The sequence below is a fragment of the Mustela nigripes genome, chromosome 2 (genome assembly GCF_022355385.1).
Source record: "Mustela nigripes isolate SB6536 chromosome 2, MUSNIG.SB6536, whole genome shotgun sequence".
Classification (NCBI taxonomy): domain Eukaryota; kingdom Metazoa; phylum Chordata; class Mammalia; order Carnivora; family Mustelidae; genus Mustela; species Mustela nigripes.
The window spans coordinates 133,548,029-133,555,716 of NC_081558.1; the positions used below are offsets into that span (position 1 = coordinate 133,548,029).

Sequence of the window (7,688 nt, forward strand, 5' to 3'; positions counted from 1 at the left end):
ACACTCTAGGTAACTCTAGGTTTTACTGTAGGTAATTACTACAGATGCTTTCCATATAGTAACTCATTTAATTTTCACAACAATCCTTTGGGATAGATATTCACTGTTTGTTTACTGAAACTGCTTATTTTCCTTCAACCTTATCTCCATTTTCTTCGCCTTTTGTGGAAGAACAGCTTGAGCCCTCTGAGTGGTTGTTTCTACTCATTCAGTGGCCTGAGCAGTGGGTGTGGCAGACCAGTCTTCAGTGGCGGACTGGGCACTCCACTCTTCATAGGGAACTGCTGAATGGGCACAGAGGACACGGGCATGACTTTGAACGAGTCTGCAACTTCAGACTGAGTAGCAGTGAACTCAGGACCTGGAGCAGCGCATTCACCAGGAAATTCCTCCTTGGTCACAGCCTTTGCGGCAACAGCCTGCTCTTCATTTTCAGTCTCTTTGGGCTCTCTGTAGAAGGAGAGCTCAGGGGTGGCCTCCCATGAGAGGGTTCAGGGAAGCCTGGGCCATGCATGCACAGAACTTCCCAGGCCAACATCCACCGCCTAAGACCCACTATGTCAGCTCCTCTGCTGTTGTGTGGGATGGCCACGTCCACTCAGCACAGAGGAGGGTCTGGGTCACACAGAACGATGGCTGGCAGGTTACCCTTAGATATCTCTGTGAGAAGCTGGTGCTCGGCCCTGGGGTCCGCAACCACCAGGAGACACAAGGGCCCTGCCTGGACCTGGTTAGCGAAGGTTCCAGGAATGAGGCAGCCACAATCAGAGCTGCTCTAGTGGCAGCAGAGCCCACGGGCCACTCTTCCTGGATGATATGACACTGACATGATTTTGGTGGCAACAATGGCGTAAGCTGCTGTCAGAAGCTTCTCCCAGGTTCTCTTCAGCTTTATGAGTAGACGCCATACTTTTTCTTTTGTAGATATACTGTTCCATTTGGAAGCCAAGGTTGGTGCCACCTAAATGGGTTCTTGCGGCAAGCAATTTGAGGACATCTTTCATTTGCAAAATTTCGGGGCTCTGGACACTGTAAAAGTTTCTCTTTCGGTTACAATAAGAGCACAGAACCAAGCCCTGTGATTCCCTCCCTGTAGTGGGAAAACGTGCTTATCACCATTTTAAAGATGAGAAAATAGAGGCACAAAAGAAGCCATTTGCTCATGATAAATAGAAAATAAGCTGAAAAGCCAAGTCTCGAATGTAGGTGTTAGAATCTACAGTCTTAACACCTATGCTCCAATGCCTTCCATTAGGGTGACCAAGGTAATTGGGTTTAGCACAGATAGTCCTGAGTTCCAGTACACCCCTCAGTCCCACACACACTGGGATGGTTGTTTTCCCCATCTCCCAGAGTTAATCCTGTTATCTTTCACAGCAGAAACATTTTCAATGCTAAAATCAATACATAATTTTAAAGAACAATAAAAATATAATGACTACAAATCCTTAATGGTTTTAATAATCTTTTGTCTTAATCTTAGAAGATAGGAGACACAATATGTCTAAACGGTGAAGAAATGTTCCTCCAAATTTGACAATTCTCTTTCATTTCATTTATTTTTCCTTCTTACATAAATGTTAATTTTCTTATAGTCACAGAAAAGGTAACTTAGAAGTTACTTTGGTTTTAAAGTTGAATAACCAATTTCTTAATTTACAGATTCTAATTTCATTCTTCCTTAAGCATTTAACTTCAGTTTACAAGTCTCATTATTCCATTATAAGTCCAGCAAGTTTAAACTGTCACTTTTAATGCCTTCAATTAATGTTTGGTTACATTCTCAAATGCAGCTAATTAAACTCTTTCAAATGTTTTAAACAGGGTGTATAAATTTAATATATTGACTTTGTTTTAAGTCCTTCAATTTTCTAAATGACAAAACTTTGCAAGTAATTAAATGATTCTTATGAACTAAATTAAATTTTAAAATATGGTGAAACTTAAGGTCCACTAAATGTTCTAATACTATATATAAATTCTACCTAAATTCATTAATCTAAGTCAATTACTCAATTCTACATTTTAAATTGGAATCATATGTCTATGTTACTCTAATAAGTATAATTCTTGTTAGTATTAAGTAAGGCTAAATACAGATTTCTTAGCAAAAGAAAATATTAATATGACAGATTTCAGTCTCAACTATTTCTATTATTCATTCTATAGCTTTTATGGGTATTAAAATGATAACTGGTTTAAATTTTGGATATTTCTGTCTGGCTTTCTATAACAATTATAGTCATAACTATTAAAGGCATTCTACTAGGTCCTCTGTTTAATTCAGCCAAAGCTAAACACTTCTTTTAAAAAGATATTTTATTATTCATTAGAGAGAGAGCTTGAGCAAGAGCATGACTAGGGGAAGGGTCAGAGGGAGAGTGAGAAGCAGACTTCCCATTGAGCAGGGATCCCGATGTGGGGCTCCATCCCAGGACCCTGGGATCGTGACCTGGGCTGAAGGCAGACACTGGCTGACTGAGCCCTCCAGGTGCTCCCAAATTCAACATTTTTTAATAGCTTCTGATTTTGTAAGTTTCTCTCTCTCATTCTCCCCTGTGGGTAGGTGTGTGTATTTGCATGTCTTTGTGATTGTGTGTTTGTGTGTGGTCCTGTGTGTATGTGTATTTGTGTCTATATTTGTGTGTATTTGTATGCATGTGCATGGGTATGAATGTATATACACATGTACATGGAGGTGGTAGTGGAAAAGAACGACTCCCAGTATTTTAAGAGAGAGCTAATAAGAATACTCACCAATAATAATGATACCAGCGATTTTAAAATAGTCAGATTTAAGGACATTTGCTGCTTTTTACTTAAATTTTTTCCCAATTGCTTGAATAAACAAATGCCACCTTTAAAAGAAAAAGAAAAAAAAATTTTTTTAAGATTTTATCTTTTTCTTTTTCTTTTTTAGATAAAGAGAGAGAGAGAGACTACGTGCACCCAAGCAGGGGAGGGGCAGATGGAAAGGGAAAGAGAGAGACTCTTAAGCAGGCTCTACCCTCAGCACAGAGCCTTTTGTGAGGCTTGATCTCACAACCCTTAGATCAGTCCTGAGCCAAAATCAAGTCGGATACTTAACCCACTGATTGTGAGATCATTCCTGAGCCAAAATCAAGTCAGATACTTAACCCACTGAGCCATACAGGCACCTCAGGATTTTATTTTTAAATAAATTTGAAACCCAGTGTGAGGTTTGAACTCACTATCCTGAGATCAAGAGTTCCATTCTCTATTGACTGAGTGAGTCAGACACCCTGTCTTTTCTTTAAATATTTTTTAAAAGGATAACTCCTTTTGTATTGACATGGAAAGATATCTAGACCATATTCTTAAGTCAAAAAACTGGGTTCAGAATAATATGTGTAGTATTATCCCATTTTTGGGAAAAAAAAACTGGAATAAAAATTTAATGTGGTATGCATATCAATGGGTCTCAAAAAATACACAGTATCTCTGGAATGAGCCTGGAATTGGGGTCTGGAAGTATGTGATATGTAGCTGCCTAGAACACTAGAACAGGAACATTAACCTAAACAAAAAGGGAGTTTACTTCAGTTATGAAATCCTGGCTCTAGGCTCTTTCCTGGTTTGGTCCTACCATCTTTCAAGTGTATCTCCCATATTCACAGTCACAAGATTATTGCTGTGCCTCTAGGCATTAACTCCAAATTCCAGTCATGAAGAAGATAAAGAGAAAAAAAATGTATGCCAGATGACTTTATGTCTCTCAGGGAAAAAACCAATCTCCCTGAAGTCATGTCCAGTTAGCTTGCATCTCATTGGCTGACTGGGCCGTATGACCACACAGCTGCAGGAAACCTACAAGGCATAGCTTGTCCGTGGGCACATCAATACTCTGAACATAACAGAATCATTTAACATTAATGGAGAAAAGATAGTTTATCTATATTCTCCTGCACTATTTCCATTGTTATGATAAGAATCTAGTTATGGAGGGTATGTGTGGATTTTTAATTTATAAAGAATTTATGTAGACAATGAGTGGAGGAAGGGCATTCCAGATAGAGAAAATCATCTGATTTAAAATATCTAAATATGTGGAAAATATTTCTAGTATAATCGTATGTGATTGTATATACTTTCATTAAAAAGATGAATTGCTAAAATGATCAAAACCGTTATAATGAATTTCTTATGCAACATAATGCACTGTGTTAAAAATACAACACTTAGAGTAATCTAAAAGCTGGAACATGGAAAATGCTTCGTGTAGGTTAAACACTGGTTTGATTGTTATGATGGTGTTCATTCACACTCAGGCAGTTGGGAAGCTAGCTGGAGAGAATCATGCAGCAGTCCAAGTGAAAAAAAAAATCCATATTTGCATTTCATCACTTCATTTTCAAAATACTTAAAAAAAAAACATTTATTTTTAAATCCAAATCAAAGCATGGAAACAGCAAAAACTTACCCTCAATTAGTCTACAACATTTTTTATTGTATTTTTTAAGTGAACATTTTTAAAGTTTTATTTATTTATTTTAAGTAATCACTACAGCAAATGTAGGGTCGAACTCACGACCCCGAGGTCAAGAGTCACAGGCTCTTCCAACCAAGCCAGCCAGGTGCCCTATGACGATTTTTAAATTTAAAAGATTTTTGCCCTCCCATTCCTTATCCTTCTGTGTACATGTTTTACCTATCTGTAATTTCAAACGACTTCTACTTTGTAAACTGGAAACAAACTATTACAGAGAAGAATGAATGCAAATGTTTTTCTGATTTGCATAAACAAATAAAGAGATACAAAGCAAGTGAGGTCTGAAAGAGTAAATAGTGCAGTATGTTCTCTCCTCTGTACTTTGTTTTCCAAAATTCCATGTTTGAGAGTAGATGACAGGGGTGCTCAATCAGCAGCACATATGCTAAAATTGGTGAGAGAAGAGGTGACAGGTTTTTTGGATTTTTAAAAACTATTGTCTTTTTGAGAAAGAGTGCTACCCACATGTTGGAAGGGGAGGTTGCGGAAGGTGAATCTCTGGAAATAGATTGCGTGCTCTGGTGGGAGGAAGCAGCTGCCTGAGGAGGAACAGGAGCAGCTCGGGGTGAGCCTCCCAGCCCAGAGCTAACAGGATTAAGAGGCATTGAGGGTATGAAGGATGAGTCAGAAGCCTGGGGTGGGGGAAATTCAGAGGATGTGGGAACAAGGCAAGTTCCTTATCTCGACTCTTGACTTGTGGAGGGAAGTAGTTCCCTCTGACCCTTGTGTGTTTGGCAAAAAGTAATGAATTCTAAAGAATAGCACAAAGTAAGTAAGGAGATGGACAGGGAAGAGGTCCCATGATTGCAATAAAACTTTTACAGGTCTAAAAGTAAAAATTAAATTAAATTAAATTAAAGTTAAATTAAATTAAATTAAGTGGCTTTGCAAAAGCCTCCCCAAAAATGTTAGTCCTTCTGTCCCACTGGCTTTGTAGGCCCCTTTGTGCCTCTACTGTGTTTTACGTTTGTTAAGTGTTCACTAAGAACATAGTACATGACAGAGGACTGGACTGATGGTCATTGACTGATCATCCTAGAAGATAACATTTATACCAGATGCCTTTCAGATTTATAATCCTGGCTTTTTCGATATCGTAATCTTTTCCCAGCATTTCCTGAGCTGATTTCTCTGTCTTTACTATCTTCCAGAGAACAGGGACCTGCCTGCTTTATGGAGCTCTCTAACCTGTAGCCTATGGGCTCTCTTTCCATATCAGCATTTTAATTCAGGACTTAAGATCTTTCTGTCACTTGCTGGTGGTTGCACAGCACCTGCCACCAACACTATCACTCATTGTGCTGCTCCTTGTCCCCCACTGAGACACCTCATCACATCAGACTCAGACAAAGCAGAGGACTCCATCTGAACCACTGGCCTGTGGGCCAGCTGTCCTTTGGTGCTGACAGATAGCTTTCTATACAGTGGGGAAAAGACGGTCTCTTCAAGAAATGCTGCTGGTGAGACAGAGAAACCAAAGGGACCTCATGAGAAAAAGGGTGGTTCTTTTTCCTTTACGTCTTTTCTGGCTTCCGGTTTGCTACGGTCTGCACCCCCACCCACTCTCCACATGCCTTATAATACAAATAGCTTGTGTCTTCCCTATGAGGGACAAGGAGTTAATGATTTCTCTAGACGAGATAACATTTGAGGAAGGACCAGGTGAGAATGACTGGAAGAAGCTGCCATGTGCGTATTCCAGACCATGGGCATCTTGATGCCAAGGCTCCCTGGCTCCAAGCAATAACACCTGGGCCCTATCTTTGTTCTAACTGGTTCCTGGATACCTGAGAGGACATGTGCACCAGACCACCATCTTCAGTAAAAACCCCCAGACCCCAAACAAAGATGGGACTCGTGTTCCATTCCTTTCTGAGTCTCCCAGAGGGTTCATCTCAATCTGCTCTCTCTGCATCTTCAATAAACTCTGCTTTCACTTTCCCTGGCTCATGTTTGATTTCCATCCTGCATGAAGCCAAGGACCCTCTTGGCTGGTCCCATGGGACTGCCCCCCTCCCCAAAAATGGTCCTCAGACCTGGCCTGCCCGCATCACTGGAAAAATTAGATGGCTACATGCAAAAGAAAGGTGAGAAAGAAGGAAAGAAAAAGAAGGAAAGGGAGGGAGGAAGGAAGAAAGGAAGGAAAGAGGGAAGAAAGAAAAAAAGGAAGGAAGAAAGGAAGAAACTGAACGACTTCCTTACACTATACACAAAAGTAAACTCAAAATGGATTGAAAACCTAAATGTGAGACCTGAAACCATAAAATTCCTAGAAGAGAACATAGGCAGAAATGTCTCTGATATCAGCTGTGGAAACAATTTTCCTAGGTATGCCTCCTCAGACAAGGGAAACAGAAGCACAAATAAACAGCTGGCATTGCACCAAAATAAAAAACTTTTGCACAGTGAAAAAAAAAGCATCAACAAAATGAAAAGGCAACTCAATGAATGGGAGAAGATATTTGCAAATGATATTGGTGATAAGAGGTTAATACTGAAAATATTTAAAGAAATCAGGGATTCCTGGGTGGCTCAGTCAGTTAAGTGCCTGCCTTCAGCTCAGGTCATGATCCCAGAGGGCTGGGATCCAGTCCTGAATCAGGATCCTTGCTCAGCGGGGAGCCTGCTTCACCCTCTGCCTGCCGCTGTCCCTGCTTGTGTGCTCTCTCTCTCTCTCTCTCTGTCAAATACATACATACATACATACATACATACATACATACATACATACATCTTTAAGAAGAAAAAAGAAATCATAGAAGTCAGCACACAACAAAAACCCCAGAAATAATCTGACTAAAAAGTGGGCAGAGGATCTGAATAAACATTTTTCCAAAGATATACAGATGGCCAACAGATACATGAAAAGAAGCTCCACATCACTAATTATCAGGGAAATACAAATTGAAACCATAATGAGATATCACCTTACATCTGTCAGAGTGGCTAGTATCAAACTGACAAGAAATAACAAGTATTGGCATGATGTGGAGAAAAAGTAACCTTCGTGCACTGTGGATGGGAATGCAAACTGGTACAGCCACAGTGGAAAACAGTATGGAGGTTCCTCAAAAAATTAAAAATAGACACACTGTATGATCCAGTAATTCCACTACTGGGTATTTACCCAAAGAAAATGAAAACACTAATGCAAAGAGATATATGCATCCTTATGTTT

At 39.7% G+C, this 7,688-nt stretch overlaps 1 pseudogene; it reads right to left on the reverse strand.

The window, feature by feature from the left end:
- Positions 1 to 204: 204 nt before the first annotated feature.
- LOC132010534 (small ribosomal subunit protein uS2-like) lies at positions 205 to 5,724 on the reverse strand (annotated as a pseudogene).
- Positions 5,725 to 7,688: the final 1,964 nt, after the last annotated feature.